This window comes from Porites lutea, chromosome 7, assembly GCF_958299795.1.
Source record: "Porites lutea chromosome 7, jaPorLute2.1, whole genome shotgun sequence".
NCBI classification, from domain to species: domain Eukaryota; kingdom Metazoa; phylum Cnidaria; class Anthozoa; order Scleractinia; family Poritidae; genus Porites; species Porites lutea.
Window position 1 is genome coordinate 5,974,454 of NC_133207.1, and position 25,636 is coordinate 6,000,089.

General features: G+C 38.2%; 1 long non-coding RNA gene across 2 annotated transcripts; it reads right to left on the reverse strand.

Moving 5' to 3' along the window:
* Window positions 1-15,281: 15,281 nt before the first annotated feature.
* LOC140944016 (uncharacterized) lies at window positions 15,282-21,980 on the reverse strand. 2 transcript variants are annotated; one of them, XR_012166657.1, is made up of 3 exons: window positions 21,830-21,980; window positions 16,144-16,453; window positions 15,282-15,656 (listed from the first exon to the last, which is right to left on the reverse strand). It is a non-coding gene; the product is annotated as an uncharacterized lncRNA (long non-coding RNA). The 2 variants fall into 2 exon arrangements; XR_012166658.1 differs by lacking the exon at window positions 21,830-21,980 and adding an exon at window positions 20,931-21,024.
* Window positions 21,981-25,636: the final 3,656 nt, after the last annotated feature.

The window sequence follows — 25,636 nt, forward strand, 5'->3', positions numbered from 1 at the left end:
GAAACAGTTTGAGTAAACGAAATGACTTTTTTTATGTTGTATTAATTAATCTATTAAGTCGTTCGTTATTGTAAACTTCCTGTCATTCTAAATATTGGTTTCCGAAATCATGCTTGATCACGTCAACTGAGCTCTCACATTTAACTACAGACCCTTCCACTTTTTTTTTTTTTCAACTTCTGACGTGGAAAAGTTCAAGAAAATTCGTTGGCAGCACTGGAAAGAGCGCCTAAAAATCAGTTAAATTGCCCAATTTGAAAGTGATACCCGTCTTAAGCGAGCGAAAATATAGCTCCGGAAAGGTGAGAAAATTCAGACGTTTGCAAAGTGGGGGGCAAGTTTATTGTGCCCCTCACCATACAAACGTCTGTAACATTTCGCGACTTTGAGGTGCGGTAATCTCGTTAGTTTTTAACAAATCACTTTAAACTCTGGTAATTTACCAATATTAGGGCGCTCTTTCCAGTGCTGTCGACTGATTTTCCTTAACTTGTGCATTTCTAGAGTTGAAAAAAATAATATTAAAAAAAATTATAAAAAAAAAAACGTGCAAGCTCTATTACAACTTCGCGTCGGTTGTCTATTGGCGGATTTGAAGACATCCTGGACCAATCATTGTTTGTGAATCTACATAGGCTCCTTAGTCTGCATTATACTAAAGGCTTATAACCATTGGAGCTGGTTTGCATTGGTGTATTCCTAGATAACCGAGGTTTACTCATTAATTGCATATCGCCGATTTCCATATATAAGGTGAGTGATTTACCTACAGTTCTATCCGTTTAACTTTCTAACACGGCTTCTGAGATATTAGCAAGTAACAATTTCAATTAGCTTTCTTTTCTTTTTAATTTCACCTTAGTAGATAACCCCCGTAACCCCTTTCAAAATGGTAAAAGTCCTTTCTTAGTGAGGCCATTGGTCAAAAAAAAAAAAAGTGGCTCGATAGACCTTCCAAACTTCCGTACGTGAACCCAGGATCAAGGGCTTTTCTTTTTTTTTCGAATATATGTCATGTAGGTTACCTTTAATAGCAAATGCCGCTGTACATTTAACCCAGCCTAAAAAGATCTAAAAAATATTTTACCTTCCACTATTCTCATAATAAGAAGCATAAATCTTAGCAAAGATCGGCCATATACGATATACTAGATTTCCTTGAGCACCAGGTAATTTGCATCGCAGACGGAATAATAATTTAAAATATTTTGCGCTCAAAGTAACCCTCCTTTCAGACTATGCGTGGAAAAGGGGTGTTTTTTAATTGTTTTCGCCTTTTCTTCACCTCTCCCTCTTCCCCTATTTTGTAAAGCTTACACTGCGGAAAGTACAACGGTTTTTTCAAGTGAGAAGTGAAAAAATAATCCTAAACTAATCCACGTTGATTTATTACGTCATAGCTGCTATCTACTAGCTAAGTGAATGGCAATTAAAATCAAGCAAGAAGCGTATTCTAAAGCAGTTACATACGATAATGCAACTAGTTGTCTAAGTCCTTTCTCTGTTGGTATCAATTACTTGATATAGACAAATTACAATTCCATGAACTGAATGTAGCAAGCTTCATTCATGAAAGTTTCGCATAATCGCTTTGAAGCTTATTAGGTCAATTCTATTGTAATTCTACAGACTATTATTATTATTATTATTATTATTATTATTATTATTATTATTATTATTATTATTATCATTATTATCATTATTATTATTATTATCACTATTATTATTATTAGTAGTAGTAGTAGTAGTAGTAGTAGTAGTAGTAGTAGTATTAGTAGTAGTAGTAGTAGTAGTAGTAGTAGTAGTAGTAGAAGAAGTAGTATCCAAAGAAAAATCTGCGTTCGGCCCTTCATGAAAGTAATTACTATGTTACTGGTAAATAAAACTAAAAATGCATGCAAAGTCACGCTGAATCTATGATAACTGTTCTTCAGCTGTTCTTTCTACATCGTTAGTGCACCGTGCCCACAAAGAAATAAAAAAAGTAAATAAATAAAATTGCAGAATACGACGGTATATGGAATTTTTCATTTCTTTAAGCGGGCACTGGGCACATTACATGGAATATCACAGGGTTGGATGTTTCTACAGGGCAGGTTTAGTGCAAAAAAAGTACAAAGTGAATTACAAATCCAGCTGTTATCAAAGAATTTTAATTAACCGTCTGTTGTATATATTTAGCTGTTCTCATGTCTCATTGTCTGTTGTATATGCTCCCATTTTAAGCCCTAAAGAACCATTAAATTTGAAAACTAATCCGATAATCCCTTGGCTAAGGCATGGCAGTTAAAATCAAATTAAAAATAAGTTTATTTCAAGAATTTTAATTAATTATCTGAATCATCGGTACTTTGAAGCACGAGACCAGAGATTAAACGCCTCTGTAACAGATCCTGTAAAACCTTACGCAGTGATTTAATTCAGTCTACCCAGTGGCTAATTTAGGCTCTTACTTCCCCGGTCACTTTCTACAGTGACTTCTGCAAAACCAGTGTATTTCTTTCTTCATATTTGCTTAAAAGAAGCAAAAATGTAAAACAATTTATTACCATTGACAAAACAAATCGGAGAGTACAGGTAATCTATCTCGCACAAAAAAAAAGTGTAAAAGGCCTTTTGGCTCTTCTCGCTTGAGCAACATGTAAGAGGTTTTCAAAGGTTTCATTCCGGTAAAGATGTTAGTCCTGCCACCGATTTTAGTTTTTATATGGGAGATACATGTACACAACTAAGAAAAAACCCAGTGAAAAATAATCCAGCCAAGTGACGTTTTCTCCGAAAACCCTGTAACGACATAGATTCCACCGGGTCTATTGTGAGAGATTGGTTACTAAATAAAACTGAATCTTCAGTAGAAATGAAAAACCATTGAAAGGATTTGACCACTTTTCAAAGAGATTTGGCCACCCGCACGATTTTGGTGACCACCTTTTTCGTAAAAAATGGTCTAACGCAACTTTCAGTGCTGCACTTCCTCTAAACGCGTAATAGAAACTTGATTTTCTGCGCGGTTGCTGTGCAATGATCAATTTGTGTTACAGCAAGTAATGAAGCGTCGATATGAAGAAATAAAGTCGTTGTCAACGAAATGTGGTACTAATAGTTGAAAGACGCCATTTTGGCCTAATTTTTACCCAAAATCATGAAGTATTTATTGCAGAGGTAAGTCCCACTTACCTCTGCAATAAAACTTCACTGACCGAAATAGACAAAAATTATAGGGATACACAAGCACCAAAAAGTTCCTTCTGAGATTCACAATGACTGATGTAAGTTCATGGTTATTGCATAACCAACATTTTCTTAGCATTACAGTGTAATTTTTAAAGTAGAAAATTGATAATGCATGATACATAACCGTTCATCGAGGATCGATTATCGTTCTTTGTCATTTCGTGCATCGTGCCTTTGTCGTTGAGGCACCATTGAAGCATGATTTCGGCACAATTTACGCACGATACTGACACCATTTCAGTATGTACGATGAAAGTACGATTTTAAGCACGATAAATGCAAAAACATTTAAGCGGAAAGAGAGAAGCACTATAATACATCGCAAAGAAAGCACTAAATTCTTGAAAGTTGGCGTTTTGTACGTGAGATTTGATTTACTGAGCGAACAAAGAACAAGAAATTATCCGCATGTACTTTAATATAAGTCAATGTAGAGAGATGACAGGCTACTATGTGACAGTAAAATATCAGGCAAAACCAAGAACTATTACCTGACAAGCGTTTGCTACTTTTGCAGTGACTCGATTCTACTTAATTTCGCTTTGCAAATAACATAGTCGCGCTTTAGGCACTGATTCCATTGATAGTGGCGGATCCCCCCCGCCATCAGACCTGAAGCTTGTTTGAGATTGAAATTCTTACATCGGCACAACGTAAATGGCAGTTTTGTTGTTGTTGTTGTTGTTGTTGTTGTTGTTGTTGTTTGTGTTTTTTTTACCGAAACGGGTGTCGCATTTTGCCACTAAATTAAAACAGAGTGTAACTTGAAAAGGGGGTCATTAGGCAACATACGACTTTTACCTCGTGCCAAAATGCTGTTTGTTCGAATGATTTTTTTTTTCTCTGGCGGGTAGATTATGGTCTGAAGGGTTGAGTTTTGAATGAGCAGATGTTATTTGCCGCTTATTTCATAATGAGAGGTCATAACACGCATATTGATTTTCTGCGATTGTTGCCGGTCGGCATGATTTGCCCTTTTATGATAGAGCATTTTCTTTGACCTCTTATGGAACGGAAAGCTCTTAATTGCGGCTAAGTAAGGGTTTCAGGTTGTTTGATTTTCTTCAAAGTGCCTCCTGGAATTTGAATAATTATAAGCGATTTTCCTTTTGTCCGTGAATGTGATGGTTTCCTGCAAAGTTTGCTACGCTGGGTCTAGCTCGTTAGTGTTTTTAGCAGGATGTAAATTCTCATGGATAGTGATGTATAGATGGATTGCAACTTAAACTGAAGCTACATCAACTATGGAGAATTGTGTTGTGACCCAGTCATGATTGTTGTTTAAGCAATGATTTTTAAACTCCAGCTTGTTTTTCTAAAGAGTAATGTGAGTCTCTGGGATAGGCGCGCGTAGTCAGTCCTCCCTCAGGGTCTGAAAAGTGGGGGTTGGGGGGGAGGGGGGGGTGCTTCTCTCCCTGCCCCCAACGCTTTTTTTCTTCTGCTTTTCTTTGCACCGTACCCTCTATCTGGACTCCTGGAATAGAATAGAATAGAAGGGAAATTTCATTAATTGGTATGCTATGCTACTTTTCTGTCCGCTTGTCTGCTCACTAACTGACCATTTCAGTTAGAGAATCATTAACCAGATCACTTAGTATATAGGTTGCTTAGTTGATAGGAGACACAACTGAACGCTCGCCTTAATGATCATTTCGCATTTGCCGCTAGAACGTGTATTTGAGTCGTCATGATTTCCCAAATTCCCGACACAGAGGGAAAAAAATCCCACATCCCGTGTACAAATTTTGATAAATCCCGCTTCCCGGGTTGCATTCAAATTCCGTTTCCCGTCAAGATATTTTGCGTCTTCCCGAATCCCGCACCGTAGTTTGGTCAAGTCCCGGATCCCGAAAATACCCTTCGAGACCCTGCCGGCTCCCTTGATAATAACTTTTGAATTAGTTTCACAGTCTTGCGACTGTTGTGTTATTGTCACTTTGTGATCAGGCAAGTTTGGACCCCCCCCCCCCCCCCCCCCCGACTCAAAAATTACGTTTTTTTATACCCTGTATACAGTCTGCTGTCTGCAGTCTTTTTACACTGACGTATGTCATTTCTCTCTGTCCCAAACGCTAAGCATCGACTTATTTCACGCAATTAAGAAGGAGTTATCTTTCCTCACCCAAGTTTTTTTTCTTCCTCATCTTCGAGCTGAAAAAAGTTTTCTTAGGCGAACGTACTTTAAGCAAATGGACAAACGGGGGCGATAGACTCTTCGACGGGTCGACTGTGCCATTATTTTCTCGAAACGCACCGAAAGTGCACTATGAATACATCACACCACACAAAAATATTCGAAAAACAATTCCAAGCAACGAACAGCTTCGAACAGATTTAACTTCGATCCGACGAAACGAACGACAAAGGAATTCAGGCTCGATGCACGTTTATCGGTTTCTTATGCACCATGCACGGTGACAAATTTTGATCTATTTTGTTACGATTGTGATAACAAACACCTTGCACTAAGCCATTCAGTATTACGATTAAGGTAGAAAATGGTAGAATATCAACACGTTATGGTTTTAAAGACTAGACAACCCTTGTTGCGGGTCAAACTAAAGTTTGATTCTCGAAAATATTCCGAAAAACGTAACACACCAGACAGCTTGATTGGGCGCTCTGTTTTAAGAAATAGTAATTGTTAACAAGAAACTTCTTGAAATGCAACAATACACAACACTACCAAGCACATTTCTGATTACCCCGAAACTGATCCAGTAAACTAGAGCATGAAATATTTTAAGCTTCTTACCCCTAACCAAAAAAAAACTATTTTGTTTTGCTCAGTGGTCATTAGCACTAAATAGTCAGAGCTAAGCAAACTAAAAAGACCCCCCTTAGAAGCCAACTGATATGGGTTTTATCCCATCAATCGAGCGTGCAAAGATGGTGAGTGTCGTGAATAAGGTCAAATACAACCGACCAACTTCCTTCCGAAAATACCACTGCACGTCCCTCACCCCTACAACAACCAACAAGCAAAAATGCACACACACAAAAATAAAAGTCATTTTTTCTTATGGTTTGGTCGTGCATGCTCAGTTTCGGGAAGACAAAAAATGTTTCTTATACATAACAATTGTCTAGCCTCGAGTTCGTAACTATGACCCGCTGAAAACGTCTTTCTAAGGGGTTAAGTCTCCAAAGCAAATACAGCCAATGATATACAAACATTACAAAAACTCCATCATAAATCTGGAACAAGGCGTCCGAATTACGGTGTGTTGTCCATAAAAATATGAGTAAGGACTATATGACTTTTAAAAGCAAGTCTGGGACCTGGTACTTTTCCACTTCAGATATAGTGAAGTGCCAGCCAGGAAAGTGTCCTCTGTACCTAATATAAATATAAAAAGAGCGTGTACCATAGGGGAGAAATAAGTAAATCAAATATTCTACGATTTTTTTGTCACAGATTATCCTGCCAGCTGATTGCTCTTTAAAAACACTTGTCACCCAGTTTAATTGAGATTATCGGCTTCAAAACGACGCTAGTTCCTCCAGCAGTCATTTGCTTCAAAGATAAAGTTTACTGCAGCAACTATGGAGTCGAAACGTCTCTTCACCTTTGTTATTCTCTGGCTGATTGTTTGCACCGTTTGGTTAGATGAGGCTGAGGGATTTCACGTACGTCTAGCGGGGAGAAAAAGAACAAGGCGACGACGTCGTCATTCCAATTCACTTTTAGGAGGATGGCATCCAGTGACCTCCAACGTAAGTAAATGGTACCGATAGACTGAAGCGTGGTAATGAGACTACATGTCTCAACGGACACCATTGGAAGGTATCTTTAATATCAGAGTATAGTAAAACTACCGAAGCTGTTATAGCGAAAAAGTTTTAACAATTGGAAAGCAAGGTTTTAGAAAAAGATGAATGTAAGGAAAAGTCTCTCCCAGGGGGGCAGGGGGGGGGGGGGGGGTTACCTCCCACACATTCTCTTACATAAAATCCAAATGATGTTCTCACAACTTGCAAAGTAATCAGCAAGGGTCTTGCCAGCGGACTTGTGTACTGATCATGCGCATTACGCCAAACATCATAGATTAACGGTTTTGAGAAGGAACAAAAACATGGCAGTCCAAGGCGGGACTGTTTCTCACAATTATATTTTGGTCTTTCGCAAATTTGTTGATTTTATGTCGCTTTTCATACATAGTATGTGCGTTTCGTTTTCTGTTAAACAGTTTCCCTCTGCAGAATTTGGATTGTGCAACATATAGCTGCGTATAGCTGATAAGAACTGCCGAAGAGTTGAGTTATCGGGCAGTGTTTTGCTGCAAACCTTAGGAAAGTTACGGTCGCTTCAAGGTGGAGAGCTTTCAGTAGTAGTTGCGATTTGTTTATTAGAATCGTTTTTCATTTTAACTTTGAATCCAAGGTGTTGACTGATCGTAATAAACGAAAAGTGCATGAAATGTTATGAAGTGTGAATGTTTATTCAGGTATATTTGATATGTATAGCTTTAAGCTCATATTTATGAGGCTCTCTTAAATATACTTACTTAAGATAAATTTGACACTTACTCCAGTAATTTTTATCAGCATCATAGCTTCTTTTATCTTCTGATTGGTGTCCTCGCCCGGCAAAACCGATGTAACCTATAAAGATCTATAAATCGATCGAGAGCGTTGTTGTTGGTTAAGATCCAACATGGTTCAGGGGCACCCAACGAGGATATAGTTCAAAACCACTTAACATAGCATTGTTGAACGTATTTTAGTATTTAAACGGTAGATATAGGCATATTTTTATCCCCTGAAAACTTTTCATCTGTTCGGATTTCCTAGCTGAAAGTCTAGTGATCCGAAAATTATAGGGATCAAAACTTACCTTTTCGAAAATTTCAGCCAGGAAAAGGCTCCCGAAAATTCTAGGTGGCCTTTTTTAGGGTAAATATCCGTTTAAAATGGGTAATTATACCATTTTGTAGATGTTCGAAAATCCTAGGAGAGGCAGGCAAGCAAGAAATTTTACAACAAATGTTCCGAAAATTCTAGTTCTCAAATCGTCTTCCGAACAGATATTTTCCCGAAAATTGCCGTTGGGTGCCCCTGATGGTTGCGTCTTAGTTTCCCCCGCAATTTCAGTACCAAAAGACAAATACAATATGCAGGAAAAACAAAGATGCATGTTATTTGTTATATTTTTAACATTTCCTCTCCTGGTTCACTTCTCGCTTCTATAAAAAAAAATATTTACTGTGGAAAGAAAACCGCAATTTTCAGCTGACCATCACGCAGGGTGACCGCTGTGCGAGTTGTGAGAACATCGTTTCTCGGTCCCAGACCTTGCCCAGACATTTCCCTGTTCATCTCTATTGATCAGATTTATAGTCCTTGCAGTAATTCTTTCAAAAAAACGATCTTGACATTCTGTGCGAGGTAATTTTGTGTAATCTTGCTACATGCTTGTGTTAGAATTTTGGCTAGTTCGTCATTTGCATCTTTTCTTAAACACGAACTCTTAAACACTTCAGCAACTGGGACGTCAATCCAAAAATATAATATAAATTACTCCAAGTCCTTCAAGTCTCCCAATTTTGGTCATGAACAACAAGCCGGGGTGTTAAACTATCAAGAAATGGGGAAATAGTTTGAGTAAACAAAATGACTTTTTTTTATGTTGTATTAATTAATCTGTTAAGTTGTTTTTTATTGTATTTTTAGATTGCATTGATGAATAAAGAAAGACAGAAACACCATCCCATCTGAAAAGACAACGCATTAAGTAGTTAAACTCTCAATTGGCGAAGACTATTGTGCTTTTAGAGAGACTATCCATGTAATCTTTTGCGTAAGATTTTGCAGATGTTTTAGTATAGTGCATGTAGCCATTGTAGGGGAGCTGGCAGCGAAGAACGATGGGAAATAAAATTCAATTTTCTATGCATCCAAGAAATTTTGATTTTGACAAAACCGTGGTTCGTATGTCCGTGAACCGCCTTTCATGTGAGCGGATGGGAGACGTCACACTTACTTACAATCTAAGTTAAACTTGATATAAAATATCCATGCTGTGGTAATTGACATCTGCCAAAATAGGGCGTCCATTGACCAGTGTCACAAGACCTGTCACGGGCTTAAGTATACAACTCCTTTAGCGCAATTAAAATCAAATCACAAGCACTGAAGCGTTCAATTATTTGACGGATAATTCTTGGCGAAGGAAGTTATTTATTTTATTTAGGTTTCATTTCTTTATTATTTCTTTATTTGTTCATTCATTGCCAACGAGCAGCCTCGGGAAGACGAGAGGCTGCGAGGGGGCTGCCTAATAAAGCCGCGCGCTAAAGTTCCAAGGCAGAGTGAATATCAAAGTGATGTAACAAAAGGTTGTAGGGTAACGTAATGCAGAACAGAGAATGCATTGTTTTCGAGCGAACACGTGATACAGAACAGAGAATCCACGAGCCGTGTGCGTGTTTGTGAGTCCGTGCTCATCCCGTCTTCAACCAGTAGTTGGGTCGATTCATATGCAACATAGGCGTATAGGTGTCGCATTTGCCCGCTTTTTTTGTTTGTTTGTTTTCTTTTAAGGCCTAACAACAACAAAAAAAATCTACATAAAATCTTTTCTCGTTGGCACGTATAGTTAGTATTTTTTACTCTATGTCATCGTCTCATACTCAAAAAATGACAAATAAGGGCTTACAAGTGCGCAGAGCGAAAACTGAGATTCGTCGGTAATTATTCCTACAAATATACATGTAGGATATCGAGAAACTAGGTGTTGTGCTCTGGGCAGGAAAAGTTTACACAAGATCAGTAAAGTGGAAACCTTTGAAAAAAAAAAAAACTAAGAACTTTCAAACCTGGCCTCTCTGAAATGTTTTATCAAGAAAAAAAACTGGCTTTTAAATCAAACTTTCTTTCATTCTAAATATTGGTTTCCGAAATCACGCTTGATCACGTCAACTAAGCTGGACAAGTTCAAGAAAACTTGTTGACACCACTGGAAAGAGCCCCTTAAAATTAGTTGATTTGCCAAATTTGAAAGTGATACGTCTTAAGCGAGCGAAAATATAGCTCCGGAAAGTTGAGAAAATTCAGACGTTTGTAAGGTGGGGTGGGGTACAAGTTTAATGTGCCCCTCACCATACAAACGTCTGTAACATTCCACGACTTTGAGGTGCTATAATCTCGTTAGTTTTTAACAAATCACTTTAAAATCTGGCAATTTACCAATATTAGGGCGCTCTTTCCAGTTGTGTCGACGGATTTTCCCTAACTTGTTCATTTCAAGAGCTAAAAAAACAAAAACAAAAAACACGTGTAGGCCGTCTGTTATAACTTGGCGCCACTTATTGGGGGATTTGGAGATGTCCTTGACCAATCATTGCATGTGAATCTACATAGACTCCTTATTCTGCATTATACTAAAGGCTTATAATCATTGGAGCCGATTTGCATAGGTGTATTCCTATAGATAACCGAGGTTTACTCATTAAGTGCATATCGCCGATTTCCACATAAGGTGAGTGAATTAGCTACAATTCTATCCGTTTAAGTTTCTAACATCACTTCTAAGATATTAGCAGGTAAGAATTTCAATTAGCTTTCTTTTCTTTAATTTCACCTTAGTTGATAACCCCCTGTAACCTCTTTCAAAATGGTAAACGGCCTTTCCTAGTGAGGCCATTGGTCAAAAAAAAAAAAAAGTGGCTCGATAGACCTTTCCATACTTCCATACGTGAACTCAGGAACAAGGGTTTTATTTTTCGAATATACATGAAGGTTACCTTTAATTAAAGATCAAACATATGCGGCTGTACATTTAACCCTGCCTAAAAAGATCTAGGAAAAATATTTTACTTTCCACTATTCTCATAATAAGAGGCATAAATCTTAGCAAAGATCGGCCATATACGATATACTAAATTTCCCTGAGCACCAGGTAGTTTGCATCGCAGACGGAATAATAATTTTTTGCGCTCAAATTAAGTAACCATCTTTCCAGACTATGCGTGGGAAACGGGTGTTTTTTAATTGCTTTCTGCTTTTGTTCACCTCTACAACTTCCCCTATTTTGTAAAGCTTGCACTGTGCAAAATAAAACCCCATTCAAGTGGGAGTGAACAAATAATCCTAAACTAATCCACGTTGATTTATTACGTAATGGCAATAGCGAAGCTCTAACCGTTATCTAGTAGCTAAGTGTATGGCAATTAAAATCAAATTATACAAAGAAGCGTTTTCTAAAGCAATTACATGCGATAATACAATTAGGTGTCTAAGTGCTTTCTCTGTTAGTATCAACTACTTGATACAGACAAATTACAATTTCATTAATGCAGCACTAGCTTCACTCATGAAAGTTTCGCGTTATCGCTTGAAGCTTTAGGTCACTTCCATTATAATTCTACACACTCAATCACGACATTTATGCATTCGTTCTTGGTGAAACTTATTGTCCATTGTAAAAGTCTCATTGTACTTTGCGCCATTAACCGGCTAAGAAATTATTAACGCCTAAAATAAGTACTTTACAAGCCGTTTTAGCTTGCGTAGCAAGCGTTTTCGTTTGGCTTCGGAGCAAAGAAAGACCGAGGAACGGGATTCTCGGTTTTGGCCACGCGAGAAATGAAACAAGAGCCATTTTTCGCGCAATCTTTGACTCTCGTTCTTCGTTCTTTGCTCCTAAACCGCACCGGAAACGCTTGCTACGCAGGCTAAAGCCGTTTAGACCAGGAAACTATAAACAATTTTAAGGTTTAAATAATGCTGCACAAGACCTTTAATAATGTGTCAAAAAAATTAATCACTACCGCTGCTTTCGACGAGCTTGATAGGGCCCTGATGTGAGCGGTTGCAGCTCTGTTCGCTTTGTCCATAACCCTCGGACGTACACGCAAATTCATACCCCCCAACGTAGTACAAGTGGCGTGGGGGTGGATGGAACCCCTCCCCGGAGTTTTGTGATATGTGTTGAATTATTTTGAAACGAATTTACCTCTAGTGGAAAGCTTTTGATCATCATAACAAGATGAGGTATATTTTATGGGTAGTGTCGCTGCTGGAGGTCTGTGACGTCACCAACAATGGTCGCCATCTTGGCCGCCATCTTGGATTTTCCTAAGAATTAGAAATCAGGTTAAAACCTCACCTGAATTTCATCCGATTGCTTCGAGTCGTTTCGCCTCTCAGCAACGTCTGCCGGGAAACGACCGACCGTTAATGCGTTCCAGTGACGTCACTACTACCCGAAACCGCGTAGTGATTTTGATTGGTTGATTGTCTAAACATTCGCATATTTATGCATAATTGTGCGAAATTTTTAGCAGGATCATCGCTTGATATTAAGCGGATCATCCCTGGTATGCTTGCGTAGAGTTCAAACTTTTCGACAATCTTTATCGTAAACAGCAAAATTGCCCTCGTCTTCGAAACTGAAAAGCTAAATTGAACTATGAATGAAGAATCATTGCGGAGAGTCGGTTGTTACGCCGCAAAATGTAACAATTGACGCAAAATGTAACATTAACGCGAAATGTAACAACTTTTGACGCGAAATGTAACATTAACCCGAAATGTAGCAACTTTTGACGCAAAATGTGACAACTTTTTAACGAGAAATGTAACAACTTTTTGACGCAAAATGAAACAATATTTTTAACGCGAAATGTAACAAGCAAAATGTTACAGCCTTGAGATAACTGAGAGACTCGGACATGAGCCTCGTAGATGAAGTGTAAATTGTCTGGTGGTTACAAAAACAGTTTATTCATAAAGTTTTCTTATAATGTCAAATAAACTTACAAAAGGTCGTAAAACAGGTGATAAAGTTACAAGTCATGTATAACCTTGGAATAGCAGTATGGACAATAACAACAACGCTAACTTATTAAACATAACGTATGGAAAATACCCCAAGCTATGCGAAAAGAATATGACTAGAAATGCGAACAATAACACCGTAGGAAACACGCACCACTCAGCAATTGAAATGCAAGTCCAAAGTAAAAGTTAAGAAAGGTAATCTTTCAAAAGAAAATTTTGAACGTAGTCAATAAGATAGATATGAAATTTCTCATTTCTTACCGGACTTCCAGTAAATGTGAGAAATTTCATACCAACCCAGTCCTACTGCCTTAAAACTTAACCATGCCAACGCCCATTTAACACGTTGATTATCTCACGCAGTCGGATGACTGCTCCGCTACACTTTCCCTTTAGGGAAAAGGGGAGGAGGTGGGTAAAAACAGACAGCATCGGATATAAACAGAAAGCGTCTTCACTGGACGAAAGTGTGAAAAGAATTATCAGTAATCGATACTCGCCTCGATTTCATACGGGCTCAACTCCCTAGAGGGAGTATGCTAAAAATGTACCATCCTAACCCATCTAATACGTCCTAGATGTTGTAACGCCAACTTTCTTTTCAGCGTCACACATATGTACAGAAAGATATACTAAACAACAATTCGTTCGTCTGTTTCAGGATTTAGTTACTATTATCGAAAAACGTTTTGTAAGTTTATTTGACATTATAAGAAAACTTTATAAATAAACTGTTTTTGTAACCATCAGACAATTTACACTTTATCTACGAGGCTCATGTCCGAGTCTCTCAGTTATCTCAAGGCTGTAACATTTTGCTTGTTACATTTCGCGTTAAAAATATTGCTTCATTTTGCGTCAAAAAGCTGTTACATTTCGCGTTCAAAAGTTGTTTCATTTTGCGTCAAAAGTTGTTACATTTCGGGTTAATGTGACATTTCGCGTCAAAAGTTGTTACATTTCGCGTTAATGTTACATTTTGCGTCAATTGTTACATTTTGCGGCGTAACAGTCGGTACGTTTTTCATTTAGAGCCGCTATATGGTTTTGGCAGTGATTTTGTTTATGCGAAGTCTCTGAGACCAAGGTTGTAATTCGACCATCTAGCTACTATTTCCAACGTCAAGTGTAATGATTCTGTTAAAGCAAATCATTGTGTTTTTGAACTAAGTGTTCCGTGTGTGTATTTATTTCATTGCGTGATTGCGACCGAGTTTGATTATGGAATTACAACGTTCAGAGTACTGCACGCAGTTCATAGTTTGAACGTTAAACATGAATTGCGATCGTAAAGAGTAAAGCCATTCTGTACCATGCAGACATTTTGCAAACGATATTTCTTGGTTTGCCACATGAAAATCGTGTTAAACTTTTTGCAGGAATTAAAGCAAAGGAGTAGTGACGTCACTGGACGGCATTAACAGCCGGTCGATTCAGACGTTACTGAGGGAGTAATAATGACTCGAAGTATATCGGATGAAATTCAGGCAAGTTAAAACCGCAAGAAATGTTTTTTTTTGTTTTTTTTTTTTTGTGCTTTTTATGAAAAATAACACATAAATAAGCATTCTGCGTGATTTTAGCCACAAGATTTACTTGTATTGTTGAAAGAAGTTGAAAAAACTTGTATTTTCCCCCAAAATTGGCTTGACCACCTGTTACTTGTGACGTCATATCTCATAACCATAGCTACTGACCATCACTAAACATGTCTAAATATCTGGGCGGGGGATGAACGAACAGCTACTGTAAATGTCAGGTGCTGATGTTCTATCCTTTAGGAAAAAAACTCAGAAAAACCTTATGGTCCTTACTTCCGAGGGTTAAAGAAGGCAACTGCTTCAACATGTCGTTAAGCATTTCCTGTCGACCACTTTTGCTTTCAGTGTTTCTCTCCTTCTTTGCCGCTTTTTTACTGTTGGAGTATCACATAAGGAGAGTTTCAAATGTTGTTAGAGACTAAGACCACACAAAAATTGCTATGATATTCAATATCTAAAAAACATTACGCACATGAATTAGAAGAGTGTAGGCTAACGTTTGCGCTCTAATGATTTTTTTAATATGACGATTCTTCATTTTTTGTGTCAACAAGAACTGCTAGTAGTAGTTTAGAGTTTATTCTCAAACATACCGCATGTATTCAAATTTGTAACTAATGAAATAAAATAATTCGCTTTGAATGTGGACAATGTGCTTCTGGTTGATAATTATTGATATCAGTGTGACGTCAGCTTGTATCGCTATTAATATCCACCAGCATATCGAATGAATATCTTTTTATTTCTCCATAATTATTTGAAATTAATTACAGTATAGACTTTAAGAAACTGAAATAACTATTGAGATTGAAAGTTAGGAAACCCTCACACAATGATCTGTTAAAAAGTAGCTAGGACGAGTAGCTCAGAAATGAAAGAGATGAAGAAATTCAATATATTACTAGTCATAACTTGATAAATCAGCTAAAACTCCCGAAAGAAGGTGTGACTTTACACTGACTAACAAGTTTCAATGCCACAGCCATCTTGAGCACCGGCGGAGTCACCAGAATCACGCCAAATTAAGGTGGATGTTTTGCTTCCTGTCTTCTCGGAATGTCTTCGAGTGTTGTCTTCTTCCTCTCCTTCCACTGAAATCTAGGGGGGTGGGGGAGAAGAAAAAATTTTATATCTGGAGCCAAATAGATGTGAGGAGTATCCAGGTTAACTCATATTGTCCATATTGTGGATCAAAATAGCGCAAAGTTTCTCTCTTTTCATACACCTAAAATTCTGAAAACATTTGCAGTCATCTACGGGCCCTGGAAACATTATAAGGAATCACCAAGACGTCTTGATTTGTTTTCGTTTGTTTTTTTTTTTCTTCTGTTGCTGTTGTTTGTTTGTTGTTGTTGTTTTTTTTTTTGGTTGGTTGTTGTTTCTCTTTTACTGGCAACAGCTGTCCGAGAAAATGACCACCTGAAACACAACTAACTTTGGTTTGGGAGAGAGTGGGGAGTACTATTTTCTACCCAACATCTTAAAAACTTGACAACGCTTGTCGCTGGTGTAATATCTGATAAGTGAAAGAGACAGAGGGAGCATCTGGTCCACACTTTGTTGTACAAAAAATGTGTATACATACGTCAGAGATCAAATTGGCCTTTCCTCCTACTCTTCGACGACGTCGTAGTAGTAGTCGTCGCAATTTTCTATCTCCTACAAATCCCGTAGTCTCATCCAACAGAACGATGCTAACAATGAGCCACAAGGTAATAAAGATGAAGAAACGTTTGGAGTTCATTATCATCAATGTCTTTGTCTCTTCTTTGTTTTTAAAACTACTTGAATTAGAGGCCAATTCTTTGTGTCTTTTATGATGTCAATATCCTCTAAACTGAGAGATCACTCGCGGGATGTACATGTAACAGACGATCAAGTCACACGGCGAGACTCTGTGGAGATAGTAAATTCTAAATAAATTTACTAATTCGTCTTCAATACTGACAGTTATTTATTATATTTGATGAACTCGACATTCGGATCGATATATATAAAGAAATTTGCATCGGCAGAGCGGTCGGTTCGCGGATTGGGCAAATGCTAAGCAAAGTTAAGGACTGGCCTAAATTTCGCCAGGGAATCGCGTTTTGCACAAATCAGTTCAAAAACAGGTCCCACCTATGAGGCTGTGTTGTCCAGACAATTAATGCACGCTAATGACATTTATGTTCTTTGATATAGACAATGCAACAGCATGGAATCAGCCTCCCCCATAAAAAAAAATCAAAAATCAAAAAAACTCGAATTGGCTACAATTTACAAATGATTTGAAACGGCGATACCCGCGTAGTAATACAAAGGGGCAAGATCGAAAGTCAATGCCTCCCTTTATTGGACTTTAGGATTTGAACAATTTGCAACTTTCTATAATGCCAATGAAATCATTTTTAGTATAAATAGCAGGTTATTCCATTCTAAGAGGAACAATTACTTAATTAATAAGTAATTGGCAATTACTTTCAGTGTTGAAGAGCCAAGTATTTCAGACCTTGTAGGGTGGACGCGATCATAGCAAGGAAAGATAGCACGAAAAAGATTTCAACCCATAGATTGATTTCCTTATACTTACTGCCCCTTGCTTACATGCAGTTTGCTTAGATAACAGCAAGTTGCGTGCCATTAAATATTAAGAGGAGATGCCAGTAAGAATCAATTCAAATATCGGGCCGCGGACAGAGCTCAAAATTTGATTTCGCTTATACTTTGTTCATTTGTAGGCTCAGGTACTATACAGATGATTTCAAAGTTTATTTGAATGAATAAGGTTTCGTTTGAAAGAAATTTAATTTTAACTTTAAACGGTATTTTTCGTGGTTATTACCTTAAAATTTGCCAACTTTCACAAGGTTATTCAGTCATTTAGTCCATCTTTCTAGAGTATCTTTACGAATATTCAGTTAAACTAAAGTTACTTTAGTCCATTGATTCCGAAAACAGCTGGCTAACGCTGCTCACAAAAAAATATATGATTTTTGAAGAAGCACACCAACATCCTTTCTGAATTTGGTTGTGTGGCTTTCGTCAAAACAAACATGTCAGAACATGCCGCGGTACGCAACGAATCTCACCAGAAAACCTTTTGGTCATCTTTTAACTTTCTACAACTTTATTTGTTTGGGACCTTTTGCACTTTTTTGGCAAATACTTCTTAAAGTGAGCACAATTTCGCCTTCCGCCATGTTGAAATGTCTTACATCACGGAGACAGGCAAAACGAAGGTCACCGCTACAATCAAACGGCACATAGTTTCACCACTTATCACTATAAAAATCTCTAATAAACTTTTAGACAGACCAAATTCACCTGTAGAAAAGTCCGATATAAAGAAAAGCAACAAGGAACCCACCAGACTTCGGCGGTAACTGTTTGCTATCGCGTCCGTTTGCGTGACCTCGCGCTGCGACTAGGCCAAAAGCCCATTAGACTCCAACGTGCTTCGCCAAATCTCACTTGTATACCCTTCCCCTTCGCTTGAGTTGTTAACACTTACCCGCTTCATTTTTAGTACGATAAGGGCCTGTTTACATGGAGGTGGGGGACTCCACGTAGGTGAGGTAACCCGCTTAGGTGGCGTAACCCGCCTGTCCATATAATCTCTCATTTTAACTTGATTACGTTTACATGATAGGTGGGGTGACCGGTCACATGTTACCTCACCTACCTGGTGTCCTCCACCTCCGTGTAAACAGGCCCTTTGTCTCATTCCATGGGCGCTTTAAACTCTCCATGACCCAGCATCTTTTATAACATTATTCCATGTGTCATGCAATACGCATGACAAATGAACACGAAAGGGAATTTTCCTCAAAATTCTTCTTGGCATTCTAAGAAACTTTCCTGACTTAAGAAAAGCGAATCATTATTAGGAAAACGTTCAAAATCAGAGGCTGAAGTTTTCAAATTAAAGTTATACAGGTAAAGAAAATGAGCTCAGCCTTAACTTTACCCCACACACACATCTAGAAATAACTGAAAAGTATATGATACACTGGAACCTCGCTCCACGGACACCCGGATATAAGAGAAAGTCTCCAGTGACCCGACAAAAAGTTCATATATTTTCTCTATAAATGACCCGCCTAAAACGGACACCGGTTAATAAGGACAAAGGACACTTTTCTGTTTCCCAAGTCACATTAACTCTCATAACAGTAAACCCCGCTTAACAGTTTCTTTTCTGCAATTTTAAATGTTAATCGGTCGTTCAAAGAAACGATTTAGGGTAACTAACAGTATTGCTCTCCTTCTTTTTCGTTACCAGATCTGTTACCATTTCGGCTGACCAAAAGTCGCGCAGCATATTTCCTTATCCTCTACTGCGAAACAAAATTGGTTCGCAATCCTTTGCTATTCGCTGTATTTGTTCTTGTTGCTCATTGTACAAAATCAAGGGGATTCCGGGTTAGAGTGGTTTTCGTTTGAGTGTCGTAAAACCAAAACCAAAGTAATTACTCTGGCCAATCACATAGGACACAGACAATACATTGAACCAATCAAAACTCGAAGTAATTACATGTGGCTGACGCAAAGCGCGGGAAAATGCATGCGAGCGAGTCACAATTGGCTTTGGTTTTACTTCTGATTGGATGAAAAGGTGGCGCGAATCTTTTAAGCCAATCGTATCGTGTAGAAAGTGCAAAACCAATTACTTTTCGACACTCAAATGAAAACCGCTCTAAAAGAGTGTACACTAAAAGTACAATATACAGTCTACCTTGTATGTCTTGCATATTGCCTTTTTTATTGCCCCCAAGCCCCAGCCCCCTTGTCCCGCCCCCGCCGTTGGATTTGAAACCCCTTTTTTATGTTGATGGACTTCAAACGTCATCAATGGTAGCAAGCGCAAAGATAGCTGACAATGGAAGAAAGTGGGAAGACACGACTAGTTATAGTGGCATAATTATACGATTATACCTTTGAATTGCTCTATTTCCTACTAGTTAAGGTCCTGCCAGGCATATTTCAGTTTGACATTAACTTTTCCCTGACAGGACAGTGAAAAGTCAGAGACAGCGAAGCTTTTTTCGAATTCTGATGGGGTTAGCCCACACAGCACGAGCTCAAAGACCGCTGAAGGAGCGAGTTTCTCTAGAGGGCTCTGCCAGAAAATTTTGACAATTTGAGATAAACCCGGAATTCTTGTTTGGGGGGTGCCGCCCGGTTCTTCAAATTTTGGCCCTATCTCAGACCAAAAATGACATTTTTCACACCCGTTTGCAGATCTAGCCTCTAAAAAAATTATATGTCAACATCCGGCTTAGATTAAAACGCCAACAGAAAAATTTCTTAAAATCGACTTCGAATTTGGTTATTTCTTTCTTATTCATTTGGAATTGAAACGTAATGAATACATTCATTCGCAGTCGATTCCGCGAAAACCCTATATACTCGATTCCAGACCGAACCTATTCTGTTAGTTTTCTGCACAGTAACACAAATTTTCGTCACCCAATCCAAGCTCATGCGGTCGGCAACGGGAAAATGGTCATGTCATGGACTTTTCTGGTGTTTGAAAGCAGACACCTCTGACTATATAGCCATAAGATCAATTTCTGTTTCGCACTCACTGAAGCTGTCTGATATGAAGTGAGCCATGCTGGCTCTGCTCATGCCTTGTATCCTTATAAAATTTTTGTCGTGTTTGTATGAGAAGACAGGCTGACGAGATCCCAGTTGCTCGAAAAGAGATCTCAGCTAGTGGGTCAACTACAATTTATCGAGGAGACAAGGCATGAGCCGAGCCATCCCAGCAAAGTGAAGGAAAACGGAAAGTGAACTCTCGATTTTTTTAGCCCCCTACCCCTTTCGACCCCTGCTACGCAGGCGACCGATCACTTCCTAATTGAATTCTCACAAGGAAAATTAGGAATTTGTGGGATGTATTCAGAGGTGGGAAAGATGGAGAATACCGAATTTCCTAGGATTTGCCGTTTTGTAAAATTGTTGGTAAATGAGGGTTTTCTTGCCGTGAAGACTGGTTGTAAATTGCGCGAAAGTAATTCAATTATCCGGAAGCTCCTCAAGAAATGTAAACATATGTGTATATACGGAAATATTGTTCATGCATTTTGTTGATGCCAGTCTCAAACTAATCCCCATTTTAAGCGACTTTATGCCAGTCCAAAATCTAACTTTTCTCAGTTTTGAAGGCATCTTCTGACCGAACCTTTATCTGATTGCTTAGTTCTGTTTTTAAAATCCCGTGTTGACAATCTTGAAGACAGATATACTATTTTCACAAGTGTTCTGTATTTGCACAATGGCTTCAAGCAGTCAAAATAAAGATTTCGTGAATTCCTTTCCCCCTTACTGTTAAACCCAAAGGAAACGGAATATAAAGCTAAAGATATCAGTGCAGAACTCGCTCACCCGTTATTCGAAGTGAAGATGAAGTCTTATGATGGTGTCAAAAGTCTGTGCGTGACGTGTAGAAAATCAATGTCACCATATCATGCATGGAATCGCAGTCCTGTATAAAACCATTGCCAAATTGCCGTTAGCTTTAAAAATAACGTAGAGGCAGTGACATTTGTGTATCACCAAGCTAAATCTCACTTGCACTTATAATTTTAGACTCATCAGTATCCAAAAGTAATACTCCTTTTTCACGGTACTTTCTCACAGTTTCAACTGGCGGTCATCGAAAAGTCCGCAAATTAGCAAACTTCGGGGAGGTCGTATCGAAAAACTTAAAAAGATCTCAAAGAAATGAAAAGAAGACCTAAAACATCTATCCTTAAACTATACAGAAAGCTTATTCTGAGGATCTATTTTGGCGTACCGACCGATTTTTAGGCAGGTCTTTTATGTCACTTTGGAGCCATTCAGAAAAGGCAACGAAGTGCCTCTCCATGGATCTTATACAGTAAGCAATCTGTCACTATAAACAATATCTAAATTTTACCAAGGGGCGAGCTATTTCTTCATAGTAAGCAATCATTTGTTGGCTTTATCCCGCTAACTTGAGAGAGCCACGAATAAAGTGAAATTTCATTTCATCATGTTGAAGAGTTCATTTTGGTTCAAAACGGACCCAACCGATTTTATTTAATTCCCCTTATAAACGCAAAAAATTAGACCAAATTAACCCTCTTTTGTTAACTACGATACAATATTCTATCAATGTAAAACGTATCAGCGAAAACGAATTTTGAGCTGTGTCAGTGCGATTTTGGGATTATCTCCGAGTACTGACGTTGACTATTCATACCCACTGCAGATTGCTACAAAATTTATTCTGGGCACTAAATTAAATTATTCTCACTCACCTCAGAATTAAAATATCTGTACTCCGGCTACGTTTCTGGTAAAGCGCACACGAACAAACCAAGAATTTATACCAAATTTTAACTGTATGTGGCCTTTTCAATCATTACCAAACCTTGCAATCACTTTCACTCTTATAAGCTAAGCTTAGTAACATATGTCGGAAGTCAATGTCATTGACAAGAAAAACAGGCGGTTTTATGTTTCTGAAGGTACCCTAGCCCGCCACCCACTAATGGCCTTGTCAATAAATATATCGCATTCAATCCTGTTCAGAGGCCAAAACAAGAGTATTCATAATCTAGACTCGTTAACGATGCGAAAGAAAAGGATGCTATCTCTAACTGCAATTTAAAAGACACTTCACGTTTTGCAAAGGAGGGTTACCTCTTAACTTGGAACAGACAAACCGTCAGGCCGGTAATTGTCCTTAGAACTAATTATAGATGTCTATTGACGTCACTATAATAAAAAGGATAGTTTTATTGCGCACAACTATCCTTAGAACTAATTATAGATGTCTGTTTACGTCACTATAATAAAAAAGATAGTTTTAACTGCGCATTTCCGAGGCTGTGTATCTCAGTGAAAAGGGGTACCGGGATCCTGCGGGGAAAAATTATGTCACTCTCTGAATGTTTTTTCAAAGTAGCAGTAAAGACTATCTGGGTCAAGTTTTACAAATGGCAATTTAATTAAAGTACCAACGGAAATTACTAGATTTATTTTAAAGGTAAATCTAGTGATTTCCGTTCGCAAAGCTCTAACTGAACAACTCCCGGTTTTCCCTATCAAATAGCTTTCTCAGTTACGGACATATTTGTCAGACGTACGAGCGGTGTAGAATTGGTCCTTAAAGGTGCACTGTCATATTAATGCAATGTAATGCAAAACAAATACCTCCTTAGCTTGTGTAAGCCACCCCCTCCCCTCACACAGACCGATACCTCTTCAATTCAAATGATTTGTAGCAGCTCCTGGAGCTACCAAAAATATTTGTATAAAGCTTGAACAAACACTGCACCTGGACTTTAACGACATTCAATGTGTCGAGGAAGCCGTTTAGTTAAGAAAGTTCAGAATGTTAAGCTTTTTCAGCCCACACAGTCTAATTCTGATCTCAGTGGTCGGAAGTTCTAGCAACATCTTCTTCATTGGCTTTAATTGATCCTTAAGGGTGCTGGACCATACCCCCACAAAACAGCATTTTGGTAACTTTTAGGATGTTAACCATGTTAACTGGTTCTGGAATTTTCAAATGAACGGCACTCGCCATTTTTTGCGAGGGAAGTCCGCCCACTCGGCAGTGAACTAAACTGCTGAGACTTTGCAATCGCTTCGACAATCGAATCATCCATCCATTCATTCCTTTTTTTTTATTTATTTTTATTTTTATTTTTTCAATCGACAGTATACAGAAATTTATAATACATTAAAGATAATACACATTTCTAACTAAATCTTGAAGAGTAGGCAAACGTGTGAGAAATTACAGTGTTTGAATGAAAACCTGAATGTCTAATAATTTCCGTAAAACGGCTGTTCTGAAATAATCAATAAAATATCAATTGTAAACTAAAGCTACAAAGCAAAGGATTGCGCTAATTTTTTTTTTTTTTTTTTGGCGGGGGGCGGGGGGTGGGGGGTGTACCTGTGCTTAAATTCTCCAGAGGCTTGCTTTAGATTTTCCATATATTTGTCTGTAATTTTTCCCCGGACTTTCTTACAGACAAATGTATAGAAAATTTTAAAAAGTGGTTCTAGGTCTTCTAGCGCATGTAACGCCCTCAATTCTTTTTTAGTAGAATCCTTAGGAGTGAAGCTTTAGTTGACAATTGATATTTTTTTCAGAACAGCTCCATTCTACGGAAATTATTCGACATTAGATTCTCATACAAATACTGTAATTTCTCACGCATTTGCCTACACTTCAAGATGGCGTCCAAAACCGTGACAAGGTCTGTTGTTTACAAGATCAAATCTTTAAAGTGCTAAAGGCAAGGAAGCCTACATAGAAGCCGGGGGCTTATAAACTATGGGCTTCCGGGATCAGAAAAGGATTCCCACCCCCTAGCGAGGGTGGGTCAGGGTTAAGGTGTACAGTCTAACACGAGAGCTGTCACGTTCTTACATGTACGTTAAGTGGTTCGTACTTCAGTTTAAGGTAATTTAAAACATACTTGCAACAAGCAAACCTTTACGTGCTACGACTGATTTGTGAGTCATTAACATAATTATACCCTCAATGTTACTGCCTTAAACACATTATTTACTAATAGATCACTTCATGGAGCCGATTAAGTAATCGGCTCCTGATCACTTCCTCTTACGCTGCTCCCTCGTTGTAGCCTTTTTGGGGACATTACAAATGTCAGGCCAACGACTCTAAACAATAATTGACATTATCGATTACAAGAGACTTGTCGAACAATATAATTCTGTATAAGGTTTTTGATAAAACGAAACACAGACATTAATATACAAACTAGAACGCGATAAGTTCTAATAGAGCGTTCAAGCCCTCAATTCCCTTCCCCTTCCCTTTCGAACGCCTGCCACGCAGGCTATCAAACTGACGACGATGACAGCATTTAACATGGCCATGCTACACCGGACGTTTCACAACGACGATTATCAGTGTAACACAGCGTCGCAGCATTGTCGCAACATTGTTATCAAATGGTAAAAAAGAAAGTTTCAACGTTGTTGTCCTAAAAATCGTCGTCGCAATAGTCTCGTATAACATCACTTTTAAACGACTGGTCATCCCCATTGCAAGAATCGTATCAAAATTAAATGAGTTTTAGCGATATCAAAAACACATCATATATATGAATTTAAAAAAATGTTTAATTTCCCTCCGGTGGAACTCACTTATTTGGCCTAAACGGGTATGTGCCGCTGAATAGGGTAATTGATTTTCATGGTCTTCAGTCGATCTCAAAGTTTAAACAGGGTAATATAATCAATTTCACTAAGCGTGTATCGTCACACTTTTTGGTCCCATTCTTTGACCCTCACTACGAGATTACGACAAAAAGGCTCTTTTCCATTTACAAGGGTAAACCAGTCGGATCACAGTTTGGGCAAATGGTAAGGAAATTTTCAGACTAGTTTATGGCATAAGAGGGTCCAGGATTCTTCAATCCCACCCGTCATCCGGGCGTAAATTTTGGCTCAATCCGTAAACCCGACTTTCGATCCCGAATCTCGCCCTATTCTGAATCCAAACCTTCAAATAAAACCGTATCCCTGAACCCGAAAAATGTATTGGGGGCCGTAAAAGAAAAATAACGCCGAGAAAGCCTGAACTTTAATTTAGTTTAGGGTCGCCGCTCGTCTACTAGAAAGGGAGAACGAAGCGGTATAACGTTAGTGTGTAAGTTCATTCGTAAGTTCCCCATCAAAAAATGTTAATAACTACGCTTCATGGATGGCGTGTAACGTTATTTAAGATATCGACTTCAAAAAAATCTGCCTAAGTTTGACAAACGGAGCGTGTTAGATAAAACGATGAGGAATATATATTTTTTTATTTAGCATTTCAATTTTTGAAAGAAGTTGGGGGGTGCCATAATAACATGAAATGCATCTTGCACATGTCGACAACAACTCTTGTTTGTCTCATGATGTTGAATTGTTTGTTGTTTGTTTGTATGTGAAATAAATTGAAGGGCGAGTTTTATCAAGGACACATGCAGATTGCCGTTAACTTCGTCCATAAAAAGGAAGAAGAAAAGCCATTTCGTTGTTTTTTTTTGTTATATATATATTTTATTTTATTTTATTTCTTTTTTTTTGGGGGGGGG